The 12,237-nt window shown below is 39.7% G+C and overlaps 1 long non-coding RNA gene across 1 annotated transcript in view; it reads right to left on the reverse strand.

Moving 5' to 3' along the window:
• Positions 1 to 97: 97 nt before the first annotated feature.
• The window catches only part of LOC109566098 (uncharacterized), a 30,316-nt gene continuing 18,176 nt past the window's right edge, over positions 98 to 12,237 (reverse strand). Inside the window, exons 3-4 of the long non-coding RNA XR_002181749.2 lie at positions 2,380 to 2,455; positions 98 to 1,359 (exon numbers count right to left, since the gene is read on the reverse strand). This is a non-coding gene — a long non-coding RNA (uncharacterized lncRNA). The remainder of the gene's footprint in view (positions 1,360 to 2,379; positions 2,456 to 12,237) is intronic.

A 12,237-nucleotide genomic window follows, 5' to 3' on the forward strand; every position in this document is an offset into this window, starting at 1 on the left:
TATACAGAGAAGGTATATAAATGAGCGAATGTGTGTTGTGGAAATATATATGTATGATTTATATATAATGGTGTGTATAAAGCTTTTCAGGGTTGGCTGTAGTGTAAAAAGTAATGACTTTATTACCTCTGAAAGGTTCTGTGGTTCACATTTAACAGTCTTCTGAATTACAATTCATTACACAATTGTGTGCTCTCTAAAACCGGCACCCTATCAGGGCCGCTATCTGTGGTTATTTCCAATAAATAACTGGCAACATTTTATTGATTTTCTTTTTAAAAAAATCATAGGAAATTAAGCACTTAGTTACAAGTAGGTCTGCTATGTTATTGCACTTGTTTCAGATTCCAGGGGGTTCCTTCCGAAACCACATCTTAAAACGTACCTTTAAAACCCAATTTTGCAGCTGCCTTCCCTGGGTGCCCATGGAGAGGTAAGTAGCGACGTTTCCACCATTAACATATATTTAATTTCACCATCATAAAATGCCCAGAGTGAAATAGGAACTACCCTCCACTCCCGCCCCTCCCCCAGCCTGATTTCACCCAGTCCAGAAAACCAAGGCTCAGTATTGGCATTCGATTCCCTCCTGGTCGCGGACCCCCACTCCGGTCCCTCCTGCTTGCCTCTACGAGTGACGCCCCCTCCCTCATTGCTGCTGGATGCTCGCTAAAGCGCCCAAAAGTGGGGGAGGGGGAAGGTGTGTCTGTGTGTTTAAAGAAATAAAAACATGTTGTTTTAAGAGCTTTGAAAATATTACGTAAGTATTGATTAATGATGCAGGTGGGTTTGTAGAGGGGTGAAAGGTCACTTTAAACGCTCACACTTGGATACACAGTCAGTATATTTACTTTCCAAAAGTAGCTTTTAGAAAGTAATAAATTATGACAACGTTAAAATTATTTTCTGGCGTTTCTGTTAACTTCATGTGGAGCTGTAGAACCTTTGCTGATTCCACGGAAGGGCTAATTACGCTTGGTGGGCTCTTTCCCAAACCTTCGGTGACAAAACTGCGTGTAAACTCCAGGCCACCAGGCGACCCCTCCCCTCTCCTCCTCCCCTTCTCTATCTTGCCCGCGGAGGAGACTCCCCAGGACTTCCTGCAGTATATATTCTGCCTCTGATCTCCGTACTTAATAGCCAAGTCCTGGTTTATGCTTTATAATGTGTTGACAAGTTTTCTAACAGACTTTCTGAAATAATGCACATATATTCACGTCGGTTAGAAACCCACCGTATTTTTAGAGTCGAGTAGATCTATACCCTAATGCAGTGAGAGAGTGTAAATCATAGAGGATTTCATAGTCCTTTCAGTAGTTTTCGGTATGAAGTATGAGCCGCGTGGCCTCCAGACGTAACCTTTTAGAAAAAAAGACAGTGCTTTTATTTTATGGTGTAAAGTGCTTTTAGCTCCAGGGCTCTGAACGTGAATGTGGTCAACAAACAGCTCCAAGAGGCAGGCTTAATACGGTCCCAGCCCTCGTGCCGAGGATCGCCTGGAGTGGGGGACTCAGGTTGAGCTGGAGAACTAAGGGTTAAAAGGTCTGTCTCAATAGAAACTACAAGATTAAAATAAAATAGTCACTGTCTGCCTTTAGCAGGGAACACCTTTACAGACTTAAAGATAAATGAATGAATGGTTAATATAATCGCTCCCACCTTGCTTTTTACTTCTGGTTTTTTTTTTTTTTTCTTCCTAATGGAAGTTCAGAAAATAGAGAATGGACAGTCATCTCGATAAAAAATAAAACTTAGGTTTGGATTCATCACTTGGCATAGGTTTTGGGGTTCTAAGAGTGGGAGTGCTAGGGTGTTAAGACAAAGGTAAAATTAATGTTAAAAAGGAAAGGAGGTTGTGCTTGAGGAGGGGGGTGGGCTTTGTGTGGGCACCGCAAACTGAAAGGTGAGCATGAGGGCCACAGTCACCTCTTCTTCCAAGCCTCCCTCAGCCCCCACCCACTATAACATTTCTTCCTCCTCTGCTCCCAGTATGATTCAGAGTCTGGGACCTAAGGAGGCCCCTGGAGGGCAGTGTCTACACCTGCAAAGGGACAGACTTCCCCCGGGAGGCTCTTGGGGAAACAGTATGGCATTTCTCCAGAGGCTCCCTGGACATTTAGCTGAGATGGTAGAGATGGTAAGGGTTGGAGATGAGGGTGACGGTTGTTTTCCCTAGTTAACTCCTCCATCAGGGGGCAGTAAAAATGGGATGAAAGCATTTAGCTGACTGGCAGACTACTTCACGTACCTGGATGGCTCTATCCCCCCCCCAACCCCCTTCCCCAAACCACCCCAGGAAAAGAAAGAAGGAAGGAAAGAAGGAAGGGAGCAAAGTAGGAAGTAAAAAGCTGGATCTGCTCTAAATAAGCCTACACTTACCTCTAGACTGGGTTGCTGTGTGCTGAGTCAACAATGTGTTGGGGCTGGTGGTAAGTCTCGCCACGTTAAGAGGCTCCTATGAAGACAGAAAGGTGTTCTGGCTGGAACACTGAAATATCCAATATAACTCCCTAACATTGACATCAAAGACACATAGATGCTGGGCAGTGAAGCCAGTCCAGTGGACCACATTGCTGCTGCTGCTGCTGCTGCTGCTAAGTCGCTTCAGTCGTGTCCGACTCTGTGCGACCCCAGAGATGGCAGCCTACCAGGCTCTTCTGTCCCTGGGATTCTCCAGGCAAGAACACTGGAGTGGGTTGCCATTTCTTTCTCCAAAGCATGAGAGTGAAAAGTGAGAGTGAAGTTGCTCAGTCGTGTCCGACTCTTAGCGACCCCATGGACTGCAGCCCACCAGGCTCCTCCGACCATGGGATTTTCCAAGCAAGAGTACTGGAGGAGGTCTCCATTGCCTTCTCCGAGTGGACCATATTAGAAATGTCCAAATGTCCAAATATAATACTTAGCACACAGTAGCTTCTCAACGAAAGGTTTTTGAGTGAATAAGTGAATAAATCCTATCACCACATAAATGAAACCAACATAACCATTCAAATTCTAGTAGTTTCCCCCAGAACCAGTAAGGCTTTGATCAGATAACTCTTCTGTAAGAGTACATTTTAGCCTAAAAGTGATTCCCACCAAGGATGGTGAGCTTAGAAGGATTATCCCAAAGATCAGAACAGCTGAACAATTGAATCTTGCAAGAATACAACGCAAGATATTTTCATCACCTCCAACAATCTACATAATCAAATATCTTCCAAATAAACCAGTGTCAAGAACCCAGTGCTGCAGTCCATGAAGAGTGCTGCATGTCCGCGGAGTCGGACATGACTTAGCGACTAAACAACAACAGCAACAAAAGAACCTACTATCAGAAAATTCTTTGTTTTAATGTTACTCTTTGGATGTGTTCAAATCTGGTTTCCCAAATGAGAGCGCTCTAAAAGAAAACAATACAATCAGAAAAACCAGAAATGAAAAATACCTTAAACTTCATTTTCTGTGTGCCCACCCATCCCCCAATAAATCTTTTGCTTTTAACAGAGGAATAATTTTTTCAATACATGTTTTTCACACCCAGTCTTAAAACAAGCTTCACCTATTCTCCTACTCTCTCTCTCTCTCTTTTTTTTTTTTTTTTTTTTGCCCGAGTGGGTAAATAGAAGGAAAAACAAAACAGCACACACACACATCTGGTCTGACATTTTGAACAGCAAGTTTCAGCCCAATGTGATTTAAAACAATGTGAGTTAAAAACCTCTTAAAATTTGGGTTTATAATGGAAACGCTGACAGACTCTTAATTATAGCAGCCCTGCCAGACACTGCTATAATGAAATAGTTGTGCTTTCATTACTATAGAGGCACTATAGTTAAGGGTCTGTCAGTGTTTCTATTATAAACCCCAAGTTTAAGAGGTTTATAACTTGGGCTATTTAAATGGCACTGGGTGGAATTCAACCTATCAGTCCAGATGTGAAGTTGTTTTATAAAAGAATAACTCAGTGGAAGAAGAGCTTTTGAAAATATTCTCTCTCTCTCACTCAGTCCCCCCATCGTTCCCCCTCCCTCCCACCTTCCTTTCTTCCCTCTGTTCCTTACACAACATCACAGAAATGATTTTTACTGGTTTCAGATGGTCTTCTTGCCAACTTCTAGCTATGACTTCACTGTCTAAAAGGAAATTTTATAGGCAGTTAGTCCTTTATTTGGACAAGTACTGTTTGCCATTATTATAATTTTTTACTATTTTATTACCCTGGAGTACATACATACAACACGGACACACACACAGAGAAACACACACATACAAACTAAAAAACTCAACACTATGTCAAGGAATGCAACCTCATACACATACACAGAGGTACACATGCTATGTTACATTCTGATGAAAAAGTATAAATTGACTGAAGAGAAGAAATAAAGTATCTGAAATGTTTTTGTCTTATCTATGTAGTAAAAACAATAGAGGAACTGCCGTCTTATTTCAAAATTTTGTAGCTTTCCTGATATCATTTGGTTTGTTCAGAAAGCAACAACCAGCACTGTATAGTCAGCAGTGGACTATCCAAGGACTCTACACAAACACCATAAATGTCTCTACTTGACTTTGGTTCTTGACAGATTGATGAAGAATTTATCTTGAATTATCTAATGGACCAGAATTCTGAAATCTGTTCTATTAACTTGGTATACCATCACCATAATATGTAATGTTTGTTAGTGATGATGTGGTTGATGCTAATTCTAAGGAAAACAAAGATGGTGGTGGTGATCATGATGATGGGTAATAGTGATGAGGTCATAGTGGTAGAGATGGAAGGGGTTGGACATGAGGGTGGGAGTGGTTTCCCTAGTTAACGTGTCCATCAGAGGGCAGCAGAAATAGGATGAAAGATGTAGCTAAAAAGCTCAAACTTTTGCTTCTCCAACTCTTGTTCCATCAGAAAAGCCATTGCACAAAGATGAGGTGGTAGATGAGTTCAGATGAAGTTTTCAAATGCATGCTGCTCTGTTTCCCTCCCCTGCACACCAAGATGTAGCCCTGGGTGGGTGTTTTGGGCAAGCCCTAAGTTCACTAACTTCATACAGAGAAAGAGCCACCAAGGACTGCAGCCACCATATCTGCATTTAGAAACCTTTTCACTTCCAGAAGAAGAGCAGTTCCTTTTCTCTGTTCTCTCTGACTGAAATCAGACCACCAAATCAGGCCATCAAGGACCACAGGGCCTTGATCATTCTAATTTCACAATAGCTTTAGTTGGTCTTTGCTCAAATTAGCTAAAAGAGAAGCAGTCATCAAAACATGTTACCAGGCTCAAGTTCCTTTTCTGCCAGTTTCTTATAAACCCCAGAAACGCCTGCCTAGTCCCACAACCATTCCAGATGTGTACCAATTGTTCCCAGAGATTACTGAAGAGCTCTGGCTCTTCTGGTCCCTTTTCCAGAAATTAAGACATCTTCCCCCCTGCCCCAGTAGTTAATCATCCGTATTTTATTTTTTCCTGCCAAATTCAGCAAAGGAAACTTTTGTGGTAGAAAAAGCCTATTTCATCATTTTTGTCAGCTTGGTGAAGATAAATCTCTTTGGTCTCCCATTCCTGGTTGTATACAATTTGCCTGTTTTCATTTTTTCTTAAAAAAAAAAAAAAATCTCTTGCACAAGGTCAGTTATCTAAGCCTCCAGATTCCTATAAAATGAAGAATCTGATCCTAAGGACTGTTATTCTTTCTTTATGGAGTACAGCCCTGAACAGACATGAGATGTGGTTTCTGCTCTTGGATGGCTTTCATTTTTAAGGCACTAAGATACACATACACAGGCAGAAGCACATCATACAAAGTTCACAAGTCACACATGCCAAAGCCATACAGATACATACTGTTTTCCTTGCTTTGGGTAGCCCTGGTTTCACATTGCTGATTTGAAGAATTCTAAGCAAGGACTAATTTGAGGGGACACAGCTCTGGTTACTTCTGACACTAGTTGAAGAAAGAACTTGGTTTCTCAGAAATAAAAATGGCAAATAATGAGGTTTGGTCATGAATATATCTATGATACTCTATCGTTTTCAGCTTTTATGACATTAAATAGCTTAATTATTTGAGAAATAAGCTTTCTGTATTACATTTGTTTTGTAGGCAATTTCAGAGACTATTTCTAACACCATTAGAGAATGTATCATTTTTTTTAAACGACATTGTTTCACTTCCCTAACACATAGTAGGCATTGAACTCATGCTAAATCAAAGAATGAATTGCACAAATGCATTTTCTGTTGTTTCAGCAGGTGAAAAAGACACAAGTATTCCTGTCTGCTCCATAATACATTAAATATGCATATAGTGGAAAATTACATTATTTCACTTTTTAAATAGTTAAGAAGTATGGGCCATTTGCACTGCTATCTAACCTACACAGAATAAACAGCAAGCCCATTTGTGTCAGGAGGAAACAATTGCATGTCTGTCTGTGTATATTTCATATAATAACTTACGTCATAAAAGCTATCACCTGACAAGTCCTGGGTTGTCACATACTTATAGGAGCTTCTGTTCTTTTCATCTTTTTACCCCTCAGCACAGAGTAGGACCTTAGGAAATGTTTTGTACATGAATAAAAGATGAAGTAGACCACTTAGATTCCTGGGAACTTCAAAATCCTTTCTACCATAGGTAAAATCTTCTTTTTATTGTTCTCAATTCTCAGATTTTGAAAAGCAATAAAATATGCAAACAGCCAAAATCCAAGTACATTGCAACACAGAATAACTCTGAGAGATTAATTCTGGAGCCTGATTCTCCAGATACTACTTTCTTTAAATATCAAGGCCTGTTCTAGCTGGTTCTCATTTGAAAGAAGCAAGTCCCACAGAGCCTTATAATGGCACCCACTTTCCCACCCATCTGTACATGGTGATTTCTGTGGCCTTGCTCAGGAAACAAGGGAAATAGCAGATATGACAGAATGAGAATCCCGACCCTCTCTTCTCAAAAGATCGAATCTTGAACTCCGAGCTTAATCAGTAGGAGAAAACACAAGATTAGTAGATTTTCAAAGTAAATTCAGTTTCTGAAAGTAAACATGAGGGGAATAAGGCAAATATGTTAATTATTTGAATATTAAGCACATAAAGGGGTTTTGCTAAGATTATAGATGTTTTGTGTGTGTTGATTTAAAGATTCTAAAAAATTAAAAATAGGCTCATTTAAAAATATATGTTTTACAGGAAGTAAACTCCCCTTAATGGGAACTTGCAACTCTCATTTTTTTTTTCCTTTTACTTTAGCATAAATAAATCAAACTGAAAAGCAACCTCAAACCAAAATGGAACTAGTTTGTTTTCTTTTTCAATTGATAAGACTTTAGTTTTAGTAACATCTTTAGAATTCCAAGCTACATTGTTATATTTCCACTGATCTTCACATTTAAGGGTTTGGATCTCTCAAAATAATGGGAAATGCTCAGCCCAGGCCTGTGTTTTCAGATATGTTACCCTCAGTAAGACCAACGTGATATCTGGTTTTTGTAGAACAGTTGAAAATTAATATATCTCTGACAATGCTAAGAAGTTGTGATTCATTACTATCAATTTTTAAACATTCTAGAAGAAAGAAGCTTCTCATTATGGGAGTTGAAAGGAGCAAAAGAGCCCCTGATTTCAGGTAGCATCTTTTCTACATTTTATTTTAGGGACAAGGGACTGACCAGCAGCAAGGAAATAAACATTAATCTTGAAGTATATATTTTTTCTAGCATGAAACCAAAGGCCTAAACGTTGTGAGTAAACTTGCACTGAAATAATCAGATGATGGCAGTAATTATTTTAATGAGAATCTCCCTAGCCAGAATAACAAACAGATATATTGCCTAATGTTACACTGAAAGGTAGTGCATAAGCACATATACTGCTGTGGTGACTAATGTGTGATAAGAGAATCCTTCTGCTCACAGTTTGGGCATTTATGTCACCATGTATTATTGATAGCACGTATTATTTTTACTACCCTGTGTCTTTATTATGTAAAGTCTAATTGCAGGAAAAATTATTTTCATCCCCTTGATTTTGATAGGCATTTCCATAGAAAGGATGGGATACAGAAAAGGCTGTGTATTGCAGAATTCCACCATCGCTCAGGATGTTTGCTGATGATTGCTGATGTCAGTTCTATGAGCCCTGTACACTGGCCTTTTAGGAGGGAAGGAAATGAAGTACGATAGACCTGTGATAACATAAGGATGAGGTTCTGATGAAGACACAAGGAAACTGGACCACTTAGAAATAAAGCTTCAGCCCACCCCCCTACCCCCATTTCTGCATTCAGGTGCTGCCAGTTGCCAGAGTATATGAATTCTCTCCCTGAACTAAAACCCTTGAAAAAGATCACATTAACTACACCTTGGTCCTGAAGTGGAGATAAGATTAGGTTTTTTCTGGGTGTAATTTCAATGATGATGCTTCCTCTGGTAGAATGCTTTTCAAGAGAGTGAGCAGAGGAACAAAAATCTGGCATCCAGGACCAAACAAGCCTGCGTGTCTAGGCCCTGTACCATTTCCACAAAGAAGGTCAAAAGGGGCTGAGAGGAAAGGTGTATCAAAGGTATCCTTGGAACTCAGAGCCAATAAAAATGAAACTATTCTCTTCTGAGACCTAATTAACTTTTATATCCAAAGCTACACTGCACAATTGTTCATTGCTTATGACTAGGACTAAAAAAATATATGTGCCATGGAACTAGGCTTTTAAGTGATCCATTGGGTGGCTTTTCCATGTCTGTAAGGAATTTTCTATTCTTTAGAGGTATTCACTCAATAAATAAGTAAGTCTAGGCTAATTTTTTTCTCTCAAAATGTGAAGTATTTTCCTATATCTATCTTCAAGGGATCGGAGACTTAGTGCTACAACTTCCAGAATATTCCCTTCAAATCCTAAAACAACACCAAAACAAAGATAGTCCAGAAACAAATTTCATGCTACCGGCTTTGCAAGGATTAGTCTCCTATTAGAGTCACTGTTCCTATATGATCCTTTTTCACGTTTTAAAGGAGGATATATATTTTTCTGTTACCTTTCCTGACTGTAAAGCAATCACAGGAACCTGCAGGAGGCACCATAAATATGCAAATGTCTGAGAGATAACTGTTTTCAGTGGTTATGCCTCCAAGTAGATGGGGAAACAGGAGAGCCTGAGCTTCCCACTTCCAAGTAATTCGTATGTTGGAGTGCCCCCTGCTGCAATCACAGGTTGTCCAAGAAAGGGAGAGTAAAATTCGGAAGCATTTAGATATGGTTAATATGTGAAATAAATGCCCACTACTTCTGCCCCAGGAACAGCCATACCCAGTTCAAAGTTCCTCCTGCCCATCACAGATCTCACTTGAAACACTTTACTCAGCCTAAAATTGGGACAATCTGCTTTTAGCTCAAAATCTTTAAATATGCAGGTTACATAAATTTTATTTCTCAGGAAAACAAAACACAGCATATCAAGACCCAGAATAGCACTTTATGAGAGTTGAATATTCTAAGACTTTTTTAGAGGTTACCCAACAATAATAAAATCTGAGTTAGAAGCATATCAAGTTACCCACTAGGACATTAGAGCAGGAAGGGAAAAGTTAAAGTGTTAACAGCATGTAGGGCTATTACTCAGTTTTAAATGACTTTATTTAATAAAGGAAAATTTTGTGGGCCATTAGTTCATGGTGTGGACTGGACATTTTGATATTAAAAAAGAAAATGAAATAAAATAAATAAATGAAACCAAGTTACAAACATTGGAAAACTGATTGCTGCAGCTCTAAAGTCACTCTATTATAGATTTCCATATTCAGACTTGGGGAGGCGGGTAATAGGACAGAATAACATGATACAGTTCAGACCGTGCCGGTCTAGTGAATACATAATATGCATTTTTAAATTGCCTGAATATATATTCACATGACAGAATCTAATGGGTTTAGGAGAAGCCCTTGTTCTTGATCAAATCATAAAAACTGTTATAAACTTGTCTATCATATCAGATCACATACACTTCTATTAAAATTGTTTTTGTCTTCCTGTTTAAATACTACTAGAGTCTGAATGGATAAAGGAAATTAAATCTTTTTTAAAAAACTAGCTAAGTTAGGTATTAGAAACTCTAGTTAGGGCGCCAAAAGCAAGGCCTGATAACACAGCTACTCTTAACTTTTTCGGTTGGACCCTCCCCAGTCTTCCCCAAGCCCCCTAGTTTTGCCAGCTTTTAACATCAGTTATAGAAATGTAAGCTCTCTCCTAGCATAAACACCTCACAGTGACTACATACTAGAGTTTGAATTTCAACTCCTCTTCACACCTCATCTCCATATTCAGATCTTCACAGTTAGAGCAAAGCAGAGGACTGAGGAAATTACCTATATAATTTCAGTAGGCTGCCTTTATCTGCATCATCCAGGAATCTTGCATCCTGTCTGTAAAGCCCTGACCTAAGAGCCTGTGAGGAGAGAGAGGAAAGGGGAATGGTGGGTATTAGTTACCAGGGAGAACTAATTAGAAATAGATCTTGATATTAAAGGTATCCATCTTTTCCTTACTCAAAACTTAAGCTCCCACTACTCTATACAATGAAGAGAATTTTTAACCCCCACCACCACTTTGGATTTTCTTGCCACAGAAGGTGAACTGGTAGCAAAAGAAAACCAGTGCACAAAACAGCAGTTGGGAATTGAAGCTCCGTTTTACCAGAACCCCTGCCATATATGTTCTGTCACTCACCTTCTAGACACTCAGTACAATCATTCAATCTATTGAATCAAGAGACTGTTTGATCTTATCTGCATCTGTGAGCTGACTGTCAACCTGCTTAGGCTGCATATTAAATCATCTATAGTAGCTGTATCAAGCTGAGATGATCTGTTAATTCTAAATTTATTAACCCTTGGAGTGCAGTCATCATGTTTAATCTAGTGTAGCCCGCATTTATTTTACAAGACTAAATCCTTCTTTAAGATACGGCTGTGCTGTAGGTTAAAAACAGCTAATGTGGGTTTCATTATGATAATTGGGGGGGAGACTGCCTGAAAAATGTTAGTGTGACTACCCTAACAGGCAATGTACGTATGTCTGGTCCCAGGCACTCTCCTAGGCTGCCATTTGCCTGTGGGATGAAATTTATTCCAAAAACACTCTGTGTCTAAAAAGAATGCAAAAAGAAAAAGAGGAGGGGGGAGAAGAGGGAAGAAGGCAAGGCCTCTGATGGATTTCCAGTGGTCCAGAGCCAGAACGGCTGATTTCCAAGGCGATGTCAACCCCCCAATGTAATGCCTGAGGGATGAATTTCCAGAGGCACATACCTGGTGAAAGATGCTAACAAAATTCCTCAAGTGAGTCAAACTTCTCGATCAATACAGATCACCTATTTCTGGACTGAGTGATTTTTTTTCACTCCCCCCCCCCCCACCAAATAAGAATTCCAAGTACATCAAAATATAAGGTAGACCTGCTAAAAAGAGAAAAATATGTTCATTTAATATGTTAATCTGGTCTTTAGACAAAAAAAAAAAAAAAAAAGATATCCATCTCCTCTACTTGCCTATTACTGATGTTATCAACATATTCATAGCTTTTCTTTCAGACACAAACTGCTAGGCATGCTCCCTTTTTTGGTAACCACGTGCCTGATATCTCTCTAATGTAGCCTAATAACAATTTTAGCATTCAGATGAAGCGATTTCATTCTGTGACTGCCTTTTCTATTAGATTTGATTTTGAGAAGCCCCAGTGGGTGCCTTCGAGGCAGAGATCTATCTGTGAGGCTGCTACCGGCTCAATAGCAGCCTGGGCTAACCTTGACCTTTCCCGAGACCCCGCTCCATCTGGTGCCAGCCTGCTTTCCACCACCAACCCCCCCTTTCTTGCTTCATAGTCAACATTGATCAAGGCAGAACGGAGCGCCTCGTCTCCTAGAAGGGCTGGGCAGGCTCAGGAGGACAGCACATTTCAGTATATGGAAATGATCAAGCTTCTTATGCAATCATAAATCTACATAGGAGTCTTGTGATTTGATATTTCATTCACCTCCAAAGATTTTTTTTCTCTCTCCCAACAGGGATTTATAAGCTCTGTAGGAGCTCCCGGACAACGGCTTTCCCCAACACCTGGAAATTATCAAGCTTGCTGCTTGCTGAATGATGCTAACAGCTCTAATGCTGCAAATTCATTTTTAACAACTCACTGGCTTTTATCTAGGATTTGTGTGTGTGTGTGTGTGTGTGTGCCTTTCTTTAAGAAAAATCTACCAAAGCAATGG

This window comes from Bos indicus, chromosome 11, assembly GCF_029378745.1.
Source record: "Bos indicus isolate NIAB-ARS_2022 breed Sahiwal x Tharparkar chromosome 11, NIAB-ARS_B.indTharparkar_mat_pri_1.0, whole genome shotgun sequence".
NCBI lineage: Eukaryota > Metazoa > Chordata > Mammalia > Artiodactyla > Bovidae > Bos > Bos indicus.